Source organism: Rhinoderma darwinii, chromosome 4 (assembly GCF_050947455.1).
Source record: "Rhinoderma darwinii isolate aRhiDar2 chromosome 4, aRhiDar2.hap1, whole genome shotgun sequence".
NCBI classification, from domain to species: domain Eukaryota; kingdom Metazoa; phylum Chordata; class Amphibia; order Anura; family Rhinodermatidae; genus Rhinoderma; species Rhinoderma darwinii.
Window position 1 is genome coordinate 29,649,432 of NC_134690.1, and position 25,889 is coordinate 29,675,320.

The window sequence follows — 25,889 nt, forward strand, 5'->3', positions numbered from 1 at the left end:
ATACGATTTCCAGCACTTTCATCTTGTAAGAGCCTATTAGAGAGTGCAGATAATGTAAGTGCTCTCATCTGTCACGGACAGCCGGCTATGGAGGAGAACGCATTGTTATGCAGAATGCGGCAGCGGCAGGGCGAGCCGGGTGTGTCCCAGAGAAGATGACTACATACAGAGACAACCCCCACTCTCCTCATAGAAGACTCACACAACATGATACAGTAAAAGAGAAATGGCATTTGGCACGATCACGTTCATGGAGGAGCAGAAGGTTTGCGTTTAAGCTCCTGACAGCGGCATCCGTCACCCATCGACTATTATGGGATACATTTACCGTATGTGTCGTGAACTCCCGACCCTTTTCATGACCCCTTCTTTCTCCTCTTCAGTAATCAGCGGTGGCGCTGGCACTGAAGACAGAGAACATGGGGGTGTTTTGTAGCGTGCCCACCATGTTCTGTCTTCAGTGCTAGTGCTCATTAGCGCAGCGCCGTTCGCATCACCTCATGCTGACCGATGCGCGCACACTTGTTGTCAAGAGCGGGGCAATGGCTGTATTACAGAGCCGCAGCCTCGATATAACGAAGTTCATGTGTTACAATACTAAGCTGTGCGGCCGCACAGCTTAGTATCGAAATACATGAATTAACGGTATTGAACCGTTTGAGGGTGCACGGCATTGAAATATTATCGATATATCGTGCAACCCTAGTACAGATGCCATGATTTTCTATGGTTGACAGGTGCTATTGTTAGGCATCAGTCACCCATAGGCGGATATGGCATCCGTTAAACTGATACGTCATAAAAGCTATTGAAAAGTTCATGACGTACACATTTAAAGGGGTTTTCCATTTTCAGACATTTTTATCCACAGAATGCCCCATAAATGTCTGATCGACTCACATCTATAATCGAGAACGCAGTCACTCGATCCCGGATTCGCCCAGGGTAACAGAATAGAGGCGGGGACAAGTGGAGAGAGGGCTGTGCACACGCAGCTCTCTCAATTCTGGTGCAGGAAACAGCCGAACAGCGCTTGCTTGGCTGTTTCTGTAACTCACACAGAACAGAATGGAGAACACGGCCCTCTATGGACTAGTCCCCCTAGTCGCCAAACCATGTAAAACGGGGGTTGGGTGAATATAGGTGTGGGTCCCAGAGCAAAGACCCGCATCTATCAGACATTTATGGGAATAAGATGGGAATACCCCTTTAACAGTGGCCTGTCAAGTATGCCATTTAGTGGCACCACCCCTAGGCTCCCACGTTAAACAACCAATGCACACACACAAAAAAAAAAAAGAACCGACGCATACCAGCCTAACAGAGTCCAAAAGGACTATTTTTTGGCCTGTTGGGGTCCTATGGACACGTCTAGCGTGTATACTGGGCACTTTCTCTACATACTACACAAACATGTGAACTGGACCTAATCAGAAACAATGCTATGGTTTACAGCAGCCAATCACATGATACCCATTGCCAAAGATATGTGAAACCCGTTTCCCAGGGCAGCCATTCACGTGACACCTGCTGTCAACAACAGTCAATCACCGGTCAACCGTCACTGATGACCTTTGAACTATCAGCCAGTTTTAAGCTTTCCACGGAGGCGCAGAATGTTTGTATATAAATAAGAACAATGCAGTCCCGATGGCAGCCGATCACGTGACACCCGCCGCCTAGAACAATGACGTTTGAGCGAACATCAACCGATCAGTTTTGTCTTTTCACCACGGCAGCTCGTTAGCTGACAACTGCTGCCCGTTACAACAGAATAGAGTACATCTGCTGCCCATGCCAACCAGAGTTTGAGGGTTGTCCATGGCATCCGATTACGTCACAACTGGTGCATAGGAGAAGCAGGAGATTATAACCGTTGCCCATGGTAACCAGATTACAATCAGGGTTTTGAAAGTCAAACAACATTCGCCCATTTTCGAGAGAAGGAGGACTACTCGGCGGACCATCGGTACTTCTGGCCGATACCACTACAAACATTTACACGATTCATGGTTAAATATCACCACATGAATACGTAGCGAACATGTCCAAATAATGGCCGGAAATCCTGAAACACACGACTTCTATCCATGGTCAGCTTACAGGGTGTGTGATCATTCACTCCCCCTACCCACTCTTCTTGATAACCTACAGACAGTAGAAGAGGGGGATCAACACGACTACAGAATCAAACCAACTTTGTTCGTAGTCTGTTACCATGGAGACACAGGCCTGCATAGTAGCTGTATACACAGAATGACATTACTTTTTTTTTTTAAATCAAGATTATTTGCAATATTGGTTCATTTTGAATTTTAGATGCATTGGAAAAATATATATGTTTGCAAAATTGGACGTTCCCTTTAAGGTCTATGGTCAACTTTAACCTATGGCTATACAGCAAGTTGTGCTGCACTTTGGGATGAAATGTTGGCGCAATGCATCTCCCCAGCATCGTACATTTATGGGGCCGCTACACAGCAGTCATTAAAGTCGATACAAAGAGCAGGCGCAGGAGGAGGAGCTATAAGCTACTGACATCACCATGTACTCGCTGCAACAGAGGGGGTTATAAAAATCCATACAGTCAAATTTTGGGTCATGATGAAAGGGATAAAATATGGTCAAAAACGATTTAATCCGCAGACTGCGTCCTTACTGTACACGATATTAACAGAATGGCGGACCAAATTTTTGGCTCCTGCAATATTTTATTTACTGCCCTTGATTCCTGCGGGCTATAATGTTAATTCATTCACATCACTCCCTGTCTCCGAGGGCTTACAATCTAATTTCCTTGCTGCCGGAGCGCACACCGGAGACAACGGCTGACGAAGCAAATTACATTTTTGTCAAATACCATTTTTGCTTGTTCATTATGGAAGAGAAACATCGTAGCAGCGACTGCCAAGCCTGACAAGTGACATTACACAGAGCGTCCATTACCGGAGATCGCTAAATCTATCCTATCGGACACGCAGCTGACCACCTGAAACGGTTGAAATCAATGTATATTTTATTTATTTGCAAATCTGTTGCCATCAGATGAAGCTCTGATCCAGGGAAGCGTATAAAGAAAAGGGGGCCCCATAGTAAAAATTGGCCCACAGAGGTTTTGCTGGTTCATGCAACCATAATCCCAGGTGAACCATTAGCCCCCTCCAAAATCAACCCCAGGATAGATCCTCCTCCTCGCTAGGTTTGCGGAAAATAAGGTGCCTGAAGGAAGAAAACGGAATGAACCCGAGCTGGAGGCACCGCTCCCTAGGGCCCCATAGCAGTAAGTGGGGCCGTCTTGATGGTGTATATACAACCTTGGCCTACTAGGAAGGACAGAACATTCGATAGTTGAGTTGCGGCTTTCTGAAGGTCACCAGTTTGATGGCTGTCAAAGAGGGCACGGCGGGTAATATGTAACCAGGCAGGAGAGGCAGCTCTAGACGTCTCTCCGCAATTACAGGGAGACCAGAGGGGCAGACACTCCCAGTAGTCTTGGCAGCAAAGTCTGATAGAACTCGGAGTGAATACCAAATCCACGGAACTGGCAGCAGCAGAACAGGGAGAAAAATACAGCAACCTCATAAATAACCCGTGAAGATATACCGGTCTGAGAGAAGAAGTATTTATGCCTCGCCTGCAGTAATCCCATATAAGAATTAGACATAGCGCCTACTAAAGCCCCCACAAGTATGCCAGGGAAGGGGGAGGGGAAATAGATCATATTAGGCCCTGTTCACAGAGTTTTTCTGCAGGCAGAAAATTCTGCCTGTAAAAATCGGCTCCGTTTTTTTTTTTAAGTGGTTTTGAACCACAGGCGTCTTTTTACCGCTTTCTTCAACAGGCAAAGGCAAAACCGCGAGCGTTTTTTGCCATTAAAATGCGTCGGCCGTTCGCAGCGTTTTTATCCGTCTCCCATTGATTTCAATGGGGTTTTTGAGGCTGAAAACGCCTCAAGAAAGGGAATGTCGCTTCTTTTTCCCGCAACTGGTTTTTTTTCTGCTCGCAGGAAAAAAAAACACTCCATCTCCCATTGAATCTGCAGTTTTTTGCCGTGTAACAAAACGTGTAAAAAACAGTGTGAACAGGGCCTTAAAGAAAAAACAAAAACCACAATTTCAACGTTTTTATTGATAAACAAAGATAAAAATGTTGTAGCTTAACCCTATAGTAACCAGCCTATTTTGGGCCTTAAAGGGGTATTCCCAAAACCACGAATCACTTACCAACAAGTTAGATGATCATTTCCTGATCGCTGTAAGTCCCACCGATCGGGAGATCAGTTTGAATAGAATGGCAGTTGAGCGTGCGCCCGCCGCTCCATTCACTATCTAGAATTTATACAATTTGGAAACACCCTTTTGATGCCAATTTTTTTTTATCATCGTCGCATTCCAAGAGCCATAATATTTAGATTTTTCTGCAGACATAGCCGTATGAGGGTCGGATTGTTGCAGGCCGAGTTGGAATGTTTAATGGCACCATTTTGGGGTACATAGAACTTACTGATAAGAAGTTAATAAGTTATTAGTTGATAACTCATCACTGGAAAAAAATATTATTTCATTGTTTTTGTGTCGCCTCATTCCAGTAGCCATGACATTTTTTTTTTCGACACAGCTGTATGAGGGCTTATTTTTTGCGGGATGACTTGAATTTTCCAATGGTACCATTTTGGGGTGCATATTTTTGTTTGCTTATTATTGTGTTTTTTGGAGGCGGGATGAACAGAAAAAAGCAATTCTAGCATTGTTTTGTTGTTGTTGTATGGGAGGTCAATAACGTCATCATTTTATAGTTCGGGTCTTCAAGGTCCCCACATTACCGATTATGCGAAGTTTTTAATTTTTTTACTTGGGATTTTTTTTTTCTATAAAACTAAATTGATCTTTTTTTTACCGTTTTTTTTTTAGTCCCACTATAGGACTTCACTATGTTTAATGGAGTACAAAGATCTGCCATGGAAAGCCATTGACACACCGCAAATGCAGCAGGGGTGTGTCCGATAGGGTAGCGGAGGGAGCCTCCTTCCTTCTGAAATCACATGGCGTAGGCTTATTCCACAGTGCCATTAGTGGCCGCCATAAAAAGGAATATTGACAGTCACTAACAGGTTAAAGTATCTCGGTACTCAAAATAGAAAAATACTGAGTGAGTGGCCCGATGACCAAGGGGGTACACATTGTGCAATCTGAATGGTAAGGAACTATAGCATAGCTCCACTTTTGGTAACAACTACGACAAAGGGGGGTGACGGGTGGAGAGACCATTACAGCTCGGAGCGAGCAGCTACTTATTTTGTTGCCGGTCGCCCATTCAAATTAGTGGTCATCTCTACATTTAAGAGAAAGAGTGAAGTACCGCTCGACTAGACCCTGGACTCCAGCTATAGAATAATCCATGTTTGATCGATGGGATTCCAACAAATGGGGGTCCGGAGCACAGTCAAGGGGCCATAGACGGAGCTTAGGTCCTTAAGGTGGCCACACATCTTAGATAGCTGTTGGCGGACGCTCGGTATTCCGACCCCCCACGTACATGCACGGTCAGCCGAGCCACATTTGTTCTCAATGGCGAGAGGGAAATAAGTCTAAGTCTATGCCAGACTCCTGACGGTGGCTTATCTGCCGTGAGAACAAAGGATCGGACGTGTTGAAATTCAACATGCCGGATGCTTTATTCACCAGACATCGGTCGCTGGGGGAAGAGTCGGTACACCCCCATTTACATCAGATGGTCAGCCGGTTCTGCCGAAAATTGGACAACACTGTCGGTGTATGGGAACATTTACTTTATACGAGTTCTACAATTAGAGGGGTTATCCTGGACTTTTAAAAATCTTTAGAAGGGCTGGAAATGGTAAAACCCCCACTCCAGCGCGGTGACCGTGGAAGCTCCTGCAGCGGTCATGTGCTGTTCATCGGTGACGTGCCGCAGCAGCCAATCGCTGGCCTCAGCGGCGATGCTGCATTGTACGGTACATGAAGTTGTGAAAACCTGATTTACGTTATTACTACTTTTATTTAATACCATCCCAGTCCTAAGACAGATATTTGAACCCCCAGATAACCCCTTTAACTGTAATAAAACCGTATACAGTAAGCTCCCTCTAGTGGTGGCTGCAGGGGATTTGGAGCTTTGTATCAGAATAACAGGGCTGTGACCAATATAAGGAACAGTTTACATAGCGTTTTTTGGGGCCGATTTTGACACGGAAACCACATCTGAGTCAGATCCAAAAAAATGGCCAAAAACGCCCTCCATTGTTTTTAATGGGAGGCAGAGGCATCTTTTTCGTCAGGGTGACTTTTGGTCGATCGCGGGATGATGATAAAAAAAAAAAGTGACATGCCTTCTTTCCTCGGTTTTCGCCTCGGACCTCCCATTGAATCAATGGGAGGCAGAAAAAACCAGCGACACTCGTTTAACATTTTTCGCAGCGTTCCTTGCATTAACTTCAATGGTCGATGGCCAAAAAACGCAGTGAAAAATCTTCCTCAAAATGCCTGAAGGAATTCGAACGGCCAGTTCACACAGTTTTTTGACACGTTTTTGACGTGGAAACCGAGTCGGAAAACGCGCCAAAAAACGTCCGAAAATGCCTCCAATTGATTTCAATGGGAGGCGGAGGCGTTTTTTTCCCTCGAGCAGAAAAACCGTCTCGCGGGAAAGAGAAGCGACATGCCCTGTCTTCGGGCGTTTAGGTCTCTGACCTCCCATTGACATCAATAGGAGGCAGAGAAAGCGTATTTCGCTGCGTTTTTTTTGCCCGCGGCGCTCAATGGCTGTGGGCAAAAAGCGCAGCGAAAAACTTTGAAAACGGAAAACGGAATTTTAAAGGCAGAATTTTCTGCCTTAAAAAAACTGTGCAAAAAAAACAGTGCGAACAGGGCATAAAAATGTCTTCAGTAATTAAATCAGCACGGAAATTTGGAACAACAACATTGTAATAAAAAGTACATCAAATATCCGCCATGCCCTCAAACGCCAAACTTTAACCCTTCCTTGTCATTGAAGAGACTGAAAACATCTTGTTCTTCATATAACCCAGAGCAGGAACTTCTCCGGACTTCAGACTGGCAGAGCGAATGTCATTATTGACTCAATTATAGAGTAATTCCGCCAGAACCTGACTTCATACAGGAGTATACCAGACCCGAAGCCGCAATGCCAGACAAACGCAGTTCATTAGAGATAAATACCTGGGGTGGGCGCGCCTGCGGCCGGACAGCTCTACACGGAGGACGACCAGCAAAAAGAATGGATGGAAAATTGATAAACAAGACACCGAGAGGTCTGAAGAAAGAGTATCCTGAGAACACGTTCTAAAGGGGTTGTCAGAGATTAGGAAAAAGGGTCTGCTCCCCCACCCACACGAAAAAACAGCGCCAGTCTGGTCTATAGGCAGTTTCTGGTATTGCAGCTCATCTCTATTGAAGTAAAAAAAGAACACCCATTTATTTTATTTTTTTTAAATCTTAGGTAACCGAATGGTTAATAAGAAACCCCATATTGCAAACGTCTAGAGCCACTGTGTAATATCTTGTATGAGGAGGTTCACGCTGATCAATGTATGGCTTCCTCCATGGGTGGGGTGGGTACGATATTGGTCATAACTTCTATGTAAAAAGAGATGTATCCTTACTGGGATAATACGGTTTGAGGTAAGTGCCCCATGGGTTACAGTGCATCTCAACCACACTACATGTCCCTGTACTGCCCAGTATAAGGCTACATTCACACGAGCGCATCATTCACGCGCGTGAATCTGGTCCGCTATGCATCAGTGCGCTGGCGAGGGGAATGTGTTATTTACGCACTCGCAAAAGCACATCTTTTTTTATTATTTTCAATTGAATTGATGCGCAAATCACGCACCGCACACAGATGTGCAACTGTGTGCGGTGCCTGATTTTCACGCACCCATTGACTTCAATAGCCGATAGGTGCGTAAAAACTCCTGCATGTGTGAACTCAATGGGTCCGTGTGCTGCGCGTGATTTCCCTGCGCAGCACACGGACGTTATTCACGTTCGAGTGAATTGGCCCTGCCGGACGCACACATGCTTCACCGTTTTCACGTCCGTTTAAAACGGATCCGTGTGTCCGTTGTGACATCCGTGTGGTTTCCGTTGTAGTTCGGTTTTAAATGGTCCATTAAATTCCATCTTGCGTGTTGAATGCAGGGAACTTTGGCCCGCCCTGCTTAGCAACGGGTCCGTGAGAAACGGACGGCATACTCATGCCTTACGTGTGCCGCCCGTTTTTTTTGACGGACCCACAGACTTCAACAGGTCCCACGGTCACTGAACGACGGACAATAGTAAAACATGCACTACTTTTGTACATCATTTCTTTTAGTCCCCGTTGGTGCTCCCATAGTCGTATCTCTGTGCTTCAGGGGTCCACTAAGAATAGTAGACAATGGGTACGCACTCTTAGGTCGGATTCAGATGAGCGTGTCCGCAAAAAACGGACCGGATTTAATGCATTTCAGTTCCGTGTGCCATCCGTTTTTGATGTCAGTATTGGTGCACATTTGTATTTATTTATTTTCTCAACATTTTTTTAACAACTATTGTGTGAAACACGGACAGCACACGGAAGACGTCCGTGTACTGTGATTGCTGTCCGTGATTTTCACGCACCCATAGACTTCAATGGGCGATGTGGTTCACAAAAATAAACCAGAATAGAACATGCAGCGAGTTTCACGCAACGGAAACGCGCTGCGTGAAAATCACGGACATCTGAATAGCCCCATTGAACTGCATAGGTCCGTGTGCTGTCAGTTTTTTTTTTAACGGATAGCACACGGACGTATACGTTTGTCTGAATAAGGCCTAAGGGTATGTTCAGACAGGGCGGACACGCTGCGCAAAAGTATACAACGTATCCGCCCGGAAAGCCGCAGGGAATTCCGGTCAAAAAACATCACCAAATGGTAGTGCAGTTTTTCGGCTGTAATTTTTCTGCTGCGGAAAAAAAGATTTAAAAAAAAAAAATCTCATACTTTCTTACCCGTAGCCCGGCCTCCTGGGATGAGGTTTCATCCCATGTGACCGCTGCAGCCTGTGATTGGCCTGTGATGGGCTGCAGTGGTCACATGGGATGAAATGTCATCTGTGGAGGTCGGGCTGGACACAGGAGCGTAGAGATGAAGTAGGAGATTTAATTTTTTTGTCTAGTTGCGATCTTTGTGGCGGAATCACAACTTTTCTGCGGCAAAAATCGCAACATCTGCTATTTGTTGTGGGTTTTACCTCCCCATTGAATTCAATGGGGGAAAGGATGCAACAAAAAACAGCGATAAAAAAAACCAAAAAAAAAAACGCACCGCAGGTCAATTTATGAAAAATTTTCAGCAGGTTTTTTTACGCAGCGTGCGGATGAGATTTGGAATGATTTCCGGAACCAAATATTGATGGCCCAACCTTAGTATAGGACATCAATAATTTAACTGTGGGGGTCCGAAGACTTGGATACCAGGTCAATGAGCACAACAAAAGCGGTTGCGCCATATCACCCTCATTGGAACAGCAGCCGTCCGTCCTTCAGTCACATTCACAGCCCCTTCGTTGTGCTGATCGGCGAGGATCTCCCGGTCGGACCCCCACTGATAGGCCATCAATATTTAAGTCCTAAAAAAGATGAAGTCCCATTTTAATGTACAGTAGTGTGGAAAATTGCTCATCCCCTATGTATATAGACGGTCCTTCCGCACCATAAACAGTTAATACTAAACCGTAGATGGCGACAGCACGAACACTAATCCTACAGTAGGCGACAAGCAGCAATAAATGCCTCCTTAACAACCTGTCTACGCAATAAACAGCTAATATACCTGGCAGAACGATCGCCGTCTGAGGGAAGGGTCAATACTACGCACGTTGCGGGCTTAACGGAGGCAAGAAGAAAAGATAGAGGAGGCTTTATTGCTCCAAAACCCATACAGTTCTCATACCGCATCTAGAATATTGGGGATTTATTTTAGGATATCGAATACAAATTCCCACACTAACATATGGTTCTTGGGGTTTAGCATACAAGAAAAGAAGGTAACCAAGATGCTATACTAGTCAAATCGAAGGTAGATGGACAATACCGTATATAGAATAATTAAAGCCAATGACCTGTCAGGATTGATCACAGGAGAACAAAGTATTTAAGCTGATGATCTTGTCAAAGTGGGAATTGGGATAAGGTCACTTAAGGCAAGACTGCATGTGACAGGGTGAGGGAAAAACATCCTGTAGACATGAGATCAAGGTAATTATGACAGCAGGAGGAGAGGAGTGTGCTGATCTTTTAGGAGAAAGTGACCTGTCCATTCATGTTGTTCTGTCGAAAAGGGCTGCATGTTACAGGAAACGGGTCATGAAGCTTGTGGAGAACACAATGTAGTCATGAGATGATCAGAATAATGAAAGCAGCAGGTGAGGAGTGTGCTAACTTTGTAGGAGGCAGTGACCTTGTACACTCATATCATTATGTTAAAGAGGATAAGGCTGAAAGTGACAGGGAGAGTGTCATGAAGTTGTCATATAGGACACCATGTACTTATCACATAATGAGAATGATGACACCTGCAGAGGAGTGTGCTGATCTTGTGGGAGGCAGTGACCTGTCCATTTCTGGAATAAGGTTATAGAGGACAGGGCTTAAAGAGACAGACGTCGGGTCCTTATGTGAAGAAAGTAACGGAGACAAATGGGAGGTCACAGGCTGAAAGTTCAATAATAAAAAGGTATATGGGTTTCAAAAAGGTGATGCAAAAAGTTAATATATCTGAAACCAAGTTCATACATCCAACTTTAATCTCTGGATGATATTTTTCAGATCTCTCTTCATCTCTGGCACAATAAAATGTGGATACCGGCTGCAAAAATGATTATAAATATAAATGTCAGGGCCGCAGTAACGAGGTACGGAACATAGGGAGAGATATGGCCGGTGACATTCATCAAGTCCACAGCTCATCCGCAGGTAAGGGAAGACGCGCTCTTTATGATGAATAAGTCATGGGGGGGGGGGTCCTGTGATAAACTGCCGAGAAGAAATGAAATCCGCTGCCATGATAAATGTGTCAAATATGAATATGAGACATTAAAATTCAGCAACAGTAAACCAGCAGGGTCTTTATAGACATCCCGAATATCAGAGACTGTGAAAAAGCTCAACTTCCATAAAACAAGATCAGAGGCTTCAGACCAACAATGCAACAAGCTCAAGTTGCAGGACGGTTCTCAGCGTGCGACGTAGGGCAGCTTTGTGCAGTATTGGGGGTAGCAGGCATAGTAGCTGCTGGGAGTCGTAGTTGTGTAGGGGACTGCCTAGGTCTATGGGTCCTCCTGCCTAGGCGGATTGGCCCTGCTTATACCTTTGGCCCCTATGACCTATGATGCCTTTTGGGGTACAAGGAAGACCACAATGACCCTCCCAAACCAAGAAAAGCTGCTCATTTGTAAAGCACATGTAGCAATAGTATAAGTAGCAACTACACCATGCAATGAAGGGGACAGAAACAGCGAATATTGTGCCAAATGTATAAAAATGGCGCACACGACATAATAAATTTGGCGCACTTTTCCTCCTTACGTCACCTCCGTACATGTATGCCAAAATTTTGTGCCAAGTCCATAATCAATTTGGTTCAACTTTTGGCCAAGTTCAGAAACTTTTCTCTAAAAGTGTCATAGCCGTCTCCAAAAATGGCGCAAAGGAGTTATTTCACGATACTTTTGCGCTGCACTTCTTTTGCGAACCGTGCTCCAGTGTCTGAATGGATCCGCTCCTCGTTTTGTTCCTGTACACGGTCATATACCGGAGGCCTTGGTTACTAACAAGGACCTCCGAGAGAGATTACACAACATACGAAAACGCAACAGCTCACCCGGAATTTCAGAAATACGCTGAACCCGTGTCACATAGAACGCCAGTCACGGTAATATGTTAATATCCCTGATGACTGCTGCAATGTTTGCAACCCCCAACCTTGTTCTACCAATGAGCGCCTTCAGATCCTGAACCCGGGTCGCGGAGCCGATGAGCGTTCCTCTGCAATGCAGAGATTTCTGGCAGACGAGCTCAGGAAATCCGTTCTCCCAGTCATTTCATTACAGACAGAAACATGTTGTATATTCCTCTACTAAAGTCCACACCTGGGAGCCCAACAGACCTTCAGTACATCGTAAACCACCACGCTCCAAACCGTAACGGGCAAAACCGGTAGGAACAAACCTCCGTAGGGAGGTGTCCACGCAGAACGTTCCCCAATCCGTCAATTCAGAAATCCCATAATCAATGTCTGAGCTGCGGGAATAATCGAAAACCCACACAGCAAAGGCTGGCACTACACGCAGTAATGTATCGCAGCTACTCCATGTAAATACAGCCGATGAAAAGTCCTGCAACATTCAGATTTAGCATGTTCATGACTTCTGCTTGCTGTCAGTGAATGGAAACATCCACAGGCTGATAACCTATCCTGATCTTGTCCAAATTCAGGAGGGAGGTCTGATACACTGAAAGGACCAATGCAGCTGTGTCAGCAGGACATGATGAGGACAGGCTTCCAACCTCTGGATGTTAACAACAATAATGGTTCCTTTCACTGACAGTAAGCATAGATCTTCAAAATTAGTATGTCATAAATAAGATTTATTTGCTTATGAGTAACATCTAGTGTAAACGCTGATGAAAATCTTCTATTCTACTAGCCTCGGATCTAGTCATTTTTTTAGGACTTGCCCCCTCTTGTCAGTCTTTTCTAGTTTTGACAACGCATGTACAACTGGGATTACAGACAGTCTAGAAGAACCCTATAGAATTAAATAAATGAGCTGTACAGTAAGAAGCACATGGTCTCTTAAGCCAGCCTTAAGTCTAGCCTCCCGTTTCCTCCGGTCAGTCTTATTCATGTGTAATAACGAGATTACTACTCGCTGTGAAGAGCGAGCGCTTTGTAGAATGACAGACGTAGCGCAAAATAAAAATCTAAAAGGAACCCAAGTACCTTGGCTATACCCCCCCCCCCCTATGCCCACAAATCCTCCCTGTGCCCTCCTGTCAGTAATCCACGAGAGGTCAGGGCTGGGCCGTTATGACCTAAATCAAGATCACAATAAGGCTGGGTTCACACGAGCATGTTCGGTCCGTAATGGACGGACATATTTTGGCCGCAAGTCCCGGACCGAACACACTGCAGGGAGCCGGGCTCCTAGCATCATAGTTATGTACGACGCTAGGAGTCCCTGCCTCTCTGTGGAACTGCTGTCCCGTACTGAAAACATGTTTTCAGTACGGGACAGTTGTCCCGCAGCGAGGGAGGGACTCCTAGCGTCGTACATAACTATGATGCTAGGAGCCCGGCTCCCTGCACTGTGTTCGGTCCGGGACTTGTGGCCGAAATACGTTCTGTCCTTTACGGACCGAACATGCTCGTGTGAATCCAGCCTTAATTGAACATGTAACCTCAACTACGAATATTGAATGATTTAGGCCATACCCCTTTTGCATGCCACACCCTCTATTTGCATGCTACGCCATTGAATTAATATTTATCCCCTGAGCCTGCTGTATACTACTGTATATAATATACCCCCCGACACTGCCCACGTACAGTACAGTATATTGCCCCCATAGCTTTCCCCACAAAGTATAATGCCCCATAGCTGCCCCATGGCGCTCCCTACACAGTATATTCCCCATAGTGCTCTGCAGACCGTATAATGCCCCTATAACGTCCTCCACACAGTATAATGCCCCCATAGCTGCCCTCCACACAGTATAATGCCCCTATAACGTCCTCCACACAGTATAATGCCCCTATAACTTCCTCCACACAGTATAATGCCCCCATAGCTGCCCTCCACACAGTATAATGCCCCTATAAACTTCCTCCACACAGTATAATGCCCCCATAGCTGCCCTCCACACAGTATAATGCCCCTATAACTTCCTCCACACAGTATAATGCCCCCATAGCTGCCCTCCACACAGTATAATGCCCCTATAACTTCCTCCACACAGTATAATGCCCCCATAGCTGCCCTCCACACCGTATAATGCCCCTATAACGTCCTCCACACAGTATAATGCCCCTATAACTTCCTCCACACAGTATAATGCCCCCATAGCTGCCCTCTACACAGTATAATGCCCCCATAACTGCCCTCCACACAGTATAATGCCCCCATAACTGCCCTCCACACAGTATAATGCCCCCATAACTGCCCTCCACAAAGTATAATGCCCCCATAACTGCCCTCCACACAGTATAATGCCCCCATAACTGCCCTCCACACAGTATAATGCCCCCATAACTGTCCTCCACACAGTATAATGCCCCCATAACTGCCCTCCACACAGTATAATGCCCCCATAACTGCCCTCCACACAGTATAATGCCCCCATAACTGCCCTCCACAAAGTATAATGCCCCCATAACTGCCCTCCACACAGTATAATGCCCCCATAACTGCCCTCCACACAGTATAATGCCCCCATAACTGCCCTCCACACAGTATAATGCCCCCATAACTGCCCTCCACACAGTATAATGCCCCCATAACTGCCCTCCACACAGTATAATGCCCCCATAACTGCCCTCCACAAAGTATAATGCCCCCATAACTGCCCTCCACACAGTATAATGCCCCCATAACTGCCCTCCACAAAGTATAATGCCCCATAACTGCCCCCATGGCACTCCCCACAGAGTATATTGCCCCATAGTGTTCCACAGTCAGTATCATGCCCCATATATGCCTCACACATTATAATGCCCCTAGGACTTCCTCCACACAGTATAATGCCCCCATAGCTGCCCTCCGCACAGTATACTGCACCCATAACTGCCTTCCACGCAGAATAATACCCCATAACTGCCCTCCACACACAGTATAATGCCCCTATAACGTCCTCCACACAGTATAATGCCCCTATAACTTCCTCCACACAGTATAATGCCCCCATAAACTTCCTCCACACAGTATAATGCCCCTATAACTTCCTCCACACAGTATAATGCCCCTATAAACTTCCTCCACACAGTATAATGCCCCTATAACTTCCTCCACACAGTATAATGCCCCCATAGCTGCCCTCCACACAGTATAATGTCCCTATAACGTCCTCCACACAGTATAATGCCCCCATAGCTGCCCTCCACACAGTATAATGCCGCTATAACTTCCTCCACACATTAGAATGCCCCCATAACTGCCCTCCACACAGTATAATGCCCCCATAGCTGCCCTCCATACAGTATAATGGCGCTATAACTTCCTCCACACATTAGAATGCCCCCATAACTGCCCTCCACACAGTATAATGCCCCCATAGCTGCCCTCCATACAGTATAATGCCGCTATAACTTCCTCCACACATTAGAATGCCCCCATAACTGCCCTCCACACAGTATAATGCCCCCATAGCTGCCCTCCACACAGTATAATGCCCCCATAACTGCCCTCCACACAGTATAATGCCCCCATAGCTGTCCTCCACACAGTATAATGCCCCCATAACTGCCCTCCACACAGTATAATGCCCCCATAGCTGCCCTCCACACAGTATAATGCCCCCATAGCTGCCCTCCACACAGTATAATGCCCCCATAGCTGCCCTCTACACAGTATAATGCCCCTATAAAACTTCCTCCACACAGTATAATGCCCCCATAGCTGCCCTCCACACCGTATAATGCCGCTATAACTTCCTCCACACAGTAGAATGCCCCCATAAACTTCCTCCACACAGTATAATGCCCCCATAGCTGCCCTCCACACAGTATAATGCCCCCATAACTGCCCTCCACACAGTATAATGCCCCTATAACTGCCCCCATGGCACTCCCCACAGAGTATATTGCCCCATAGTGTTCCGCAGTCAGTATCATGCCCCATATATGCCTCACACATTATAATGCCCCTAGGACTTCCTCCACACAGTATAATGTCCCCATAGCTGCCCTCCACACAGTATACTGCACCCATAACTGCCTTCCACGCAGAATAATACCCCCATAACTGCCCTCCACACACAGTATAATTTCCCACATAACGGCCCTCCACACAGTATAATGCCGCCATAACGGCCCTCCACACAGTATAATGCCTCTATAATGACCCCATATATGTACCCCACACAGTATGAAGTCCCCCATAGCTGCCCCCAATAGTGCCCGATAAAAAGAATATACATACTCCCCTAACTCCGTTCCAATGACGAGTGGAGGAGACAGGCGCGATGATGTCACCGCCTCGCGTCCAGCAATACATCGTGAATGGCAGAGCAACCTTACGGCTCCCTGCTCGAACATTGGGTTCAACTGCATCTGAGTCCTGAAGATGCAGATATTATTTAAAAATAATTGATAAACCCGAAATTCGCAAGATGACGTCGATTAATTGTTCTGAATTTAGATAAACATTTTTTCGATTAAATGCCCAGCCCTACGAGAGGTGATCTCCTAGTCTAGCCCCAGGCCTATATGGCCTTTTCACTATTCTTAGCCTGCTTGTGCCCTCCTGTCAGTCTTCTTGATGTCTTCAAATACTTTTACAGTCTTAAATAAAGTCTAGTGACAAAAGCAAACACAAAAAAGTTAAACCCACGTGACCGTGATCTCCCACCTAGCTCTATGTGGCCTTTACACTAATCTAAGCCTGACTGCACCCTCCTGTCAGTCTTCTTGATCTGTTCTAATACTTGTACAGTATAAACTAGTCTTATGGGGTATACCAAGGAAAAAAACATGGGCAGTAAGTGGTCTTACCCCCAATCTAAGCCCGTCAGTGCCCTCCCGTCAGTCTTATTGATCGGTTATATTACAGCTTAGAGAACAGTCTAAAGGTAAGAACTAGATGTAATGACATCATGCAGAAAGATCTCAGAAATGTGCCATTTGCTTCCATAGCCATAATATAAGCTCCACGCAGAACCACTGGTAATATTTTTTCTTCTTCTCCACCTTTGGTTTTTCACAGACTGGTCATTTAGGCTGTAAAATGCTGCGGTGAAGCTACTGGAGATCAAACAGTAATTCCCACTATGAAACGAACAAGTCTTTCAGCAGCTGCGTCCGTCTGGTCAGAGAACTCAATTGAACTTGCCGAGGTCTGCATAGTCACATAGAGGACGGAACAGTCGCACGCCACATCTGTCAACTAGATCTCAAGGGGTTCAGCCCAGAGCTTCTCGTCAGGTCAGGAGAGGAATACGACTTGTGACTGGTCCTGCTGGACTGAACGTGGAGTAACTAAAAGCACTGTAGGGGTCACTTAAAATAAAAAAATAAAAAAAGGGAGGGCAGATTTTTTTCCCATGCCTGTAAAAGAGAGTCTGTCTTGGGCTCATACATCATGGGGTTTGGGAGAAGTCCAAAAAAAATCCCTCAGAGCTTTCCAAGAGGTTGGTTTCAGCTAGAAATACTCAGAATAATCCAACCATCATAGTGTAGGGGAAACACCTAACTCCAAGTTGTTGAGGTTAACGTAAAAAAAATAAAAAATTCTGGTATGACAAAATGGCGCAAAACACCTTTTAAGAAAGTCTGCGTCTACAAGTGAACAGAACCGATTATGGAGTAATGAGGTATGGCAGGAGAGGTCGGTGGCATAACCCAGCAGAGGGCAATAGCAAGGGCAAGGTACAGTCACTAGGACACAGCAGAGGGGGCAACGGGCATTCTATAGTGACCGGTTAGACGAGCGTTACTTGGAGTGGTCAGCCATATACAGTCCATCCATCAGCATTGTGGTGGGATTACCTCGGGTACCACCCTAAATAATACAAGGCATTGTGGCCAGAACAAGATGCGATGTTGTTCGGTGACTTTGTTGCATCCCATGCTGCCCCACAGCCTCATCCTACTGGAAAATTGGGTACACGTTCCTGAACACTGTCCATGGTCTTAAAATCGCAACTAATCCAAAAAAAAGGAGGAGAAGAACAGAAGTAACATTTTGGAGCCAAAAGCCTTCATCACAGTGCAGAACCCAATCTGCAGTAACGTAGCGGACACGGGCATGCGTGAAGGCTTTTGCATAAGAGACAGGTGTGTGGTTCCTTTTAAAAAATAAAAAAAAATGCCCATGGGGGGCAGCAGGGTCTACTTATATCAAACAGTACCAGTCAACGGGACAGGCTTCTTTACATTAGGACACTTGTAAGACGCCCTATATAAAGTTTACAGCTGTTGTCCAGGATCAGAAAAACATGGCTGCCTTCCTCTAGAAACAGCGCCACACCTGTTCATGGTTGTATCTGGTATTGCAGCTCAGCTCTATTGAAGTGAATGGGGCTGAGCTGCGATATCACACAACTGGAGTAAAAGGACTTCTGTACTGTACCAGGTATGGACTATGGGCGGATGCCATATTCCCAACCGCTGACTGCCATTAAGTGGGCATATGTTTTTGTTTTTTTTCAATTAACTGAGCGGAGGATAAAAGTCCATATTATACCGTTACAGCGAGCGCCGATCAACGAGACAGCTCGATCGGCGCTCGTTTGCTCCTGTCATATGGGGACGAGCGCTCGTTACTCCGATCGCTCGTCCACATACAGTAGAATCAAGTCGGCAGCGCTTCTGCCTGTTTACAGGGAGACGCGGTGCCGACACCGAGAATATTTCAGTTTTTTAAAAAGTATACGATCAGCTAATGGGCGTTTGCTCGTTTATCTGCTGATCGCTGCCTTGTATACACAGGACAATTATCGGCAACGAGCATTATATGAACGCTTGTCTGCCCGATAATTGCCCAGTGTAAAACCCCCTTAATACTGTACATACACTATTCTGGTTTACAATGGCAAGAAGCTTTAACTTTACTTTTTTAATGGCTTAAAGATGTGTCGCAAATTAAATATTATTTTTTTTTTTTTACTTATTTTTTACTTATTTTTATTAGATTTTTGTAAGTTTTTTTTGCTGTATTTGTAAGGTTTTTTTTCCCCACATGGTGGGATGTATTAAAAATTAAATAATAATTTGACATGTTTTCCTAGGTTGGCCACTAGAGGGAGCACTTCCCAGAATTACAGCAAGGTGAATGAGGTAAAGCAAGCTGACTCACAGCCGCTGTAAATGTGGGAGGGAATCTCACCCCCCCTCCCTATTTTTGACTACAAGCCAGGAAAAGGTGTCTTTAAATTGCTAAACATCGTCCGGCTGCATGGTTGGGAGTGATTGTACAAATGGCAGCTGGTGGAAGCTATAGGACACACCAAAAGGCTAAGGGTATGTTCACACGCTTACTAAAAAAAAAACGTCTAAATATATGGAGCTGTTTTCAAGGGAAAACAGCTCCTGATTTTCAGCCGTTTTTTAATCAAACTCACGTTTTTCGTGGCGTTTTTTTACGGCTGTTTTTCTATAGAGTCAATGAAAAACAGCTCCGAAATCCTCTCAAGAAGTGACATGCACTTAATTTTCGTGGGCATCTTTACGCGCCGTTTTTTAAAAAATGAGGCGTAAAAAAAATGCCCCGTAGGAACAGAACGCCGTATTTCCCATTGAAATCAATGGGCAGATGTTTGTAGGCGTTCTGCTCTCCGATTAAGATATCGCACTGCAACAAGTTATCAGAGAAAAAAAATACGGATTACAACATCTGTATACCCCGGTGTGCTTTGTTTTTTTTACTGTATTCCTCTGTATAGGAGAGCGTAGTCTACTATGCTATTCAGCCCAGAAAAAAAAATACACACATATACCGGCCCGGCGTATGACAAGAGACTCTGGTTGAGTGAACGGGGCCTATGATTATGTCGAATGTAGGCCTGTGTGAAATGAGCCTAAAACCAAAAAAACAAAAACGTAATGGCCATTAATACAAGGAAGACGGATAACAAGTGGGCGTCCGCCATGTCCGTGCTTTATTCCCTCTCCCACCTTATACTGTGTGATCTTATAACAGAACCAACGGCAGGAGAGTCGAGAGAGACACAATAATGGGCGCAGTGTGCAGAGCGGAGATGGTTCACTCCGGTATCTATTATTCGCTCGCTGGCACAGAACACAACATGTAGATTTCATTCTTAACCCCTTCCCGCACCTGGACGTAACTGTACGTCCAGGTGAGCAGTAACTTCGCGCACCTGGGCGTACAGTTACGTCCGCGCTTTAACAGTTAACCGCCGCGCGGCGCTACACCGCAGCGGCGGTTAACTGTGCAGGGCGTCAGCCCTGCTCTCCCCGTTGCCGATCAGCGGCCTGTCGCCGCTGAAATCGGCAATTAACCCCTTCGATGCGGTGGTCGATTGCGATCACCACATCGAAGAGGTTTACAGCGGATCGGCAGCCCCCCACATGTATTTGCGGGGGCTGGCGATCCTTATCATGGCAACCAGAGGCCAGACAATGACCTCCGGGTTGCCATGTACGGAAGCCTCGGAGGATCAGCCTCCGGCCGGTCCTCCGATGCTTCCTGTCAGTGTGACAGTTACGTCACAATGACAGTTAGAACACATTACACTACGTGTGTAGTGTAATGTACTCCAGCAGCGATCAGAGCTGCCAGTCTAAGTGTCCCCTAGTGGGACAAGTAAAAAAAGTAAAAAAAACATAATAAAAATGTTTTTAAAAAGTGTAAAAATAAAAGTTAGAAGTGACATAAACAAAGAATGCTTTTTTTCCTATAATAAGTCTTTTATTATAGGAAAAAAATTAACACGCTAAAAAAAAGTACACATATTTGGTATCGCCGCGTTCGTAACGACCCCAACTATAAAACTGTAATATTATTTTTCCCGCACGGTAAACACCGCGAAAAAAATAAACGAAAAACAGTGCCCGAATCACAATTTTTGGGTTACCAACCCTCCCAAAATATACAATAAAAAGTGATCAAAAAGTCGCACGTACGCCAAAATGGTACCAATACAAACTACATCCCGTCCCGCAAAAAACAAGCCCTTACAGCGCTTTTTTGACTGAAAACTAAAAACGCTATGGCTCTCAGAATATGGTGACACAAAAATGTATTTATTTTATAAATAAGTGATTTTATTGCACAAACGCTGCAAAACATAAAAAAATTATATAATCTGGTATCGCCGTAATCGTACCGACCCGCAGAATAAAGTAAAATGGTCATTTATAGCCCAGGGTGAAGGCCATAAAAAAAAAGAATAAAAAACATTGTCAGAATTGATGGTTTTTGGTCACCTTGCTTGCCAAAAAATGGAATAAAACGTGATCCAAAAAATTTCTGGTACCCCAAAATGGTACCAATGAAAACCTACAGATTGTCCCGCAAAGAATAAACCCTCACACGGCTCCGGTGGAGAAAAAATAAAACCGTTCTGGCTCTCAGAATATGGCGATGCAAAATGTGCAGTGTCCAAAAGCGGATAAGATCGGGCGCCATTTATCAGTGCGACACCGGCCACATATCTGCGGATTATTATTTATTTACTGCATTATTATACCCTCTTATTATACCCTGATGTACCCCGCACAGATAACATATACCCTGATGTACCCCGCACAGATAACATATACCCTGATGTACTCCGCACAGATAACATGTACCCTGATGTACTCCGCACAGCTTACATATACCCTGATGTACTCCTCACAGCTTACATATACCCTGATGTACTCTGCACAGCTTACATATACCCTGATGTACTCTGCACAGCTTACATATACCCTGATGTACTCCGCACAGATAACATATACCCTGATGTACTCCGCACAGCTTACATATACCCTGATGTACTCTGCCCAGCTTACATATACCCTGATGCACTCCGCACAGCTTACATATACCCTGATGTACTCCACACATATTACATATACCCTGATGTACTCCTCACATATTACATATACCATGATGCACTCCGCACATGTTACATATACCCTGATGTACTCCGCACAGCTTACTTATGCCCTGATGTACTCCGCCCAGCTTACATATACTCTGATGTACTCCGCCCAGCTTACATATACCCTGATGTACTCTGCACAGCTTACATATACCCTGATGTACTCCGCACAGCTTACATATACCCTGATGTACTCCGCACAGATTACATATACCCTGATGTACCCGCACAGCTTACATATACACTGATGTACTCCTCACAGCTTACATATACCCTGATGTACTCCGCACAGCTTACATATACCCCTGATATACTCCGCACAGATTACATATACCCTGATGTACTCCGCACAGCTTACATATACCCTGATGTACTCCTCACAGCTTACATATACCCTGATGTACTCCTCACATATTACATATACCCTGATGTACTCCGCACAGATAACATATACCCTGATGTACTCCGCACAGATAACATGTACCCTGATGTACCCCGCACAGATAACATATGCCCCCACATTACAAACTGAAACACCAGTAAAACCCCAAACAGAACAACTACCAAGCTACATCTGCGCCCCAAAAGCCAAATGGCGTCCCTCCCTTCTGAGCCCTGCAGCGTGCCCAAGCAGCAGTTTACGTCCACAGATATGGCATCGCCATACCCAGGAGAACCCGCTTAATATTTTATGAGGTATTTGTCTTCAGTGGCACAAACTGGGCATAACATATAGTGCACTAAAATGGCATATGAGTGGAAAATTGTAATTTTCACTCCGCACCATGCGCTGCCCATTAACCCCTGCGCGCACCATGACATAGCATGTCGTAGTGTGGGGGGTGATGTATGGAGCGTCTCACGTGAAAAATAAAGAATTTAAAACTGCAAAATCGCTGTTTTTTTGGTCACCTTGACTCTAGCTAAAAATGTAATAAAAAGTGCTCAAAAAGTTGTATGTACCAAAAAATGGTACCAATAAAAACGACCGCTCGTCCCTCAATAAATAAGCCCTCATACCGCTCTATTGACTGAAAAATAAAAAAGTTGTGGCTCTTGGAACGCGGGGAGGAAAAAACTAAAAAGGAAAAGAAAAAAATGGATCAGTCCAGAAAGGGTTAATTACTTTCTAATGAAAAACCATTTATGACCACATGTGCGGTATTGCCGTACTCGGGAGAAATTGCTTTACAAATGTTGGGGTGCTTTTACCCCCTTTATCCTTTGTAAAATTTAAAAAAATGCAACATTTTAGTGGAAGAAATGTTGATATTAATTTTTCATGGCCCAATTCTAATAAATCCTGCAAAAGACTTGTGGGGTCTAAATTCCCACTATATCCCTAGATAGATTCTTTAAGTGGTGTAATTTCCACTTTTGGGGGGTTTCCACTGTTTTGGCCTCTCAGGGGCTTTGCAAATGCGACATGGCACCCAAAAACCATTTCAGCTAAATTTGAGCTCCAAAAGCCAAATAGCGCTCCTTGCCTTCTAAGCCCCGCTGTGGGTCCAAACAGCACATTATTACCACATATGGCGTATTTACGTAATCGGGAGAAATTGTTGTACAAATGTTGGGGTGCTTTTTCGCCTTTATTCCTCGTAAAAATTAAAAATGGCTACCTTTTTTCAGAAAAAAAGTAGATTTTTACCTTTACAGAATAATTCCAATGAATTCAGCAAAACAACCGTGGGGTCAAAATGCTAACTTTACCCCTAGAAAAATTCCTTGATGAGTGTAGTTTCCAAAATGGGGTCACTTTCCGGGGGTTTCCACTATTTTGTTCCCTCCAGTGCAATTCAAACGCGACATGGCACTGAAAACTATACCAGCAAAATCAGAATTTCAAAATCCAAATGGTGCTCCTTCTCTTCTGAGTCCTGCTGTGGGTCCAAACAGCAGTTTATTACCACATATGGGGTATTGCTATAATCAGGAGAAATTGCTTTACATATGTTGGGGTGTTTTTTCTCTTTTATTCCTTGAAAAAATTACAAATTTCTACGTTTTTTCAGAAAAAAAGTAGATTTTCACCTTCACAAACTAATTCAAATAAATTTAGCAAAAAAACTGTGGGTTCAAAATGCTAATTATACCCCTAGATAAATTCCCTGAGGGGTGTAGTTTCCAAAATGAGGTCACTTTTGGGGGTCTTTATTGTTTTGGCCCCACAAGACCTCTTCAAACCTGACATGGTACCTAAAATATATGCTAAAAAAAAGGAGGCCCCAAAATCCACTAGGTGCTCCTTTGCTTCTGAGGCCGGTGTTTCAGTTCATGACCGCACTAGGGCCACATGTGGGGTATTTCTAAAAACTGCAGAAACTGGGCAATAAATAATAAGTTAAATTTCTCGGGTAAAACCTCCTGTGGTATAGAAAAAAATGTATTACAAATGAATTTTGTAAAAAAAAAATGAAATTTGTAACTTTCACCTCTACTTTGCTTTAATTCCTGTGAAACGCCTAAAGGGTTAATACACTTTCTGAATGCTGTTTTGAATACTTTGAGGGGTGCAGTTTTCAAAATGGGGTGATTTATGGGGACTTTCTAATATATAAGGCCCTCAATGCCACTTCAGAACTGAATTGGTCCTTGTAAAAATCGCCTTTTGAAATTTTCTTGAAAATATGAGAAATCGCTGCTAAAGATCTAAGCCTTGTAACGTCCTAAAAAAATAAAAGAATGTTCAAAAAACGATGCCAACATAAAGTAGACATATGGGGGATGTTAACTAGTAACTATTTTGTGTGGTATTACTATCTGATTTACAAGCAGATACATTTAAATTGAGAAAAATGCTAATTTTTGCAAATTTTCTCCAAATCTTGGTGTTTTTTACAAATAAATATTGAATTTATCAACCAAATTCAACACTAACATAAAGTACAATATGTCACGAGAAAACAATCTCAGAATCGCTTGGATAGGTAAAAGCATTCCGGAGTTATTACCACATAAAGTGACACATGTCAGATTTGAAAAATCGGCTTCGTCCTGAAGGCCAAAACAGGCTCAGTCCTGAAGGGGTTAAAGGCCGACATTGTTTTCATTCCAATCGTGCAGAAAAGAGCAGAACGGGAACGTTTCTTTGTGCATGACACGTGCCGCATCCCAGCGCCGTCTTCCTCCATCAATAAGATTTCCGGCAATGTAGGAGCCCAAAGTAAGAAGCTAGAAGGGATTTTGTTTGTTCCTTATTATTATTGTGAAGGCTGCGGCTCACGACCTCCGCTGTACAATAGGTGACAATGTGCGCCTGGCAGTCAAGGTGATTCTGGGTCATGAGCCCAGCGGGGCAGAGTCAATGTTTAAACAGCACAAGCTCTGAATACACAGGAACTAGAACTCCTCCTGCCAACCTGCCGTGCCCAACAACTAAAATAATACATAACGTGTGGGTATAGCTGGAGGCTACAGGGCGCCGGTGTAAAAGCTAAACCTGACTGACTGCTGTGCCCCACAACTATAACAATACAGAACATGGTGGTATAGCTGGCGGCTACAGGACGCCGGTGTAAAAGCGAAACCATGCGAACTATAATAATATACAAGGAGGTATAGCTGGCGGCTACAGTGTGCTGGCATAAAAGCTAAACCAGCCTGACTACTGCGCCACACAAGTCGTGTTAAGATACCACTTAATGAGGTCATTCCATACATGACGACATCATACCGTGTAAGATCCCTATGCACTATAAAACGTATTCATTTATAAAGTTTTACTTTTTTTCTACCTTGATGACATCACTGTGCTCAGCGGCCGCACTGGCTGCGTATTTGTAGAAGACTGAATATATATATATATATATATATATATATATTTATTTTTTTTGCACGTGTCATGTTTCTTGATAAATTTCGGTGTATTATTACCAATATAGAACGCAGTCACCCCGTATACTTCTCATTAGCTGTAAACAACGTACACCCCACACTAGACTCGATATGTGTAACCACTTTACTGCCGCCATCCTAGCTGACCCATGCGAACTACAAGCTCGTAATAATAATATTGCAGAATCTATGTTTATATCACCGGAGATCTGAGAACA

General features: G+C 44.5%; 1 protein-coding gene and 1 long non-coding RNA gene across 3 annotated transcripts in view; one reads left to right on the forward strand and one right to left on the reverse strand.

Annotated features, from left to right (window-relative positions):
* LOC142759102 (uncharacterized) overlaps positions 1–18,858 on the forward strand; it is a 33,990-nt gene extending 15,132 nt beyond the window's left edge. Inside the window, exons 2-3 of the long non-coding RNA XR_012883060.1 lie at positions 10,837–10,983; positions 16,989–18,858. This is a non-coding gene — a long non-coding RNA (uncharacterized LOC142759102). The remainder of the gene's footprint in view (positions 1–10,836; positions 10,984–16,988) is intronic.
* The window catches only part of TNFRSF21 (TNF receptor superfamily member 21), an 89,429-nt gene that overhangs the window by 7,089 nt on the left and 56,451 nt on the right, over positions 1–25,889 (reverse strand). The window lies entirely within an intron of this gene.